Below are 992 nucleotides of genomic sequence, written 5' to 3'. Positions count from 1 at the left end.
GAGTTATCTCGAGACACTTTACAGATAGAGAAGGTCTAGACCACATTCTACAATTTACAACAATTACAACCATTACAACCAATTCCCCATTAGAAACCTAATACAAATCCAGTATTATATCACTCTGGCAGGGGCCACGTATGGAGTACTACAAGTGAATGTTTCTGCTTAATATTTTCAAAATCATCGATGTGATCAATAAAAAAAAATCAAGTGAACTGTAAACATTCTACATATGCTGCAAGACCACAATGAGGAAAGAGGACTAGTAATGTATGTTACATAATACACTCATTAGGTATAACTGTCAAATCAAATGCAATGCATTCTGTTTTAAATTACACAGAATAATGGAATGGAAACCAGACTGGTTGATAAGTAGAGGGTAATTCATAATATATAGAATAACATATAACATGTAGAGTAACATATAATCTGGGGCCAGGCCATTAAGACCAATCTACTGTCAACCCACATAAAGACATGAACAGAAAATGTCTGAACAAATATTTCCATTCAGAATAGAATAAAACAGAAATGAAAAACCTAATCCGGTTTGAACCACACACACACACACACACACACACACACACACACACAAACACAACCTGGGCATGTTTCAATCTTTTAAAGGCTGTTACCAATATTATCTCATCTCTCAAATGCATATCTCCATACATAAACTCTCCCTATTGGCTGAGAAACCCACTATAATGTGTTGTATTTTGATAGGCACACATTCCATGTTAATCTGTTGGAACAGAGTCTGTGTGTGGATGATAAGAAGCTCTACTTACTACAAATCTTTAATTTCACTGTTACTGTTAAACTACAGTAGGATATTAATCAAGCCCCAAAACGCTGTATATTCAGTGTAATCACATCATTTCCAGTCTCTGAGCAGCTGTTCTTCAACACCATCTGCAAGAGCAACACAGCAGCTTTATCAGCTGTTCACAGTTTATTTTTTCATTTATTTGTTTATTTGAAAA

The sequence above is a fragment of the Etheostoma spectabile genome, unplaced genomic scaffold (genome assembly GCF_008692095.1).
Source record: "Etheostoma spectabile isolate EspeVRDwgs_2016 unplaced genomic scaffold, UIUC_Espe_1.0 scaffold340, whole genome shotgun sequence".
In the NCBI taxonomy this organism is placed as follows: Eukaryota; Metazoa; Chordata; class Actinopteri; order Perciformes; family Percidae; genus Etheostoma; species Etheostoma spectabile.
The sequence above is the reverse complement of the archived record's forward strand: the minus strand, read 5'-3'. Positions refer to the sequence as shown.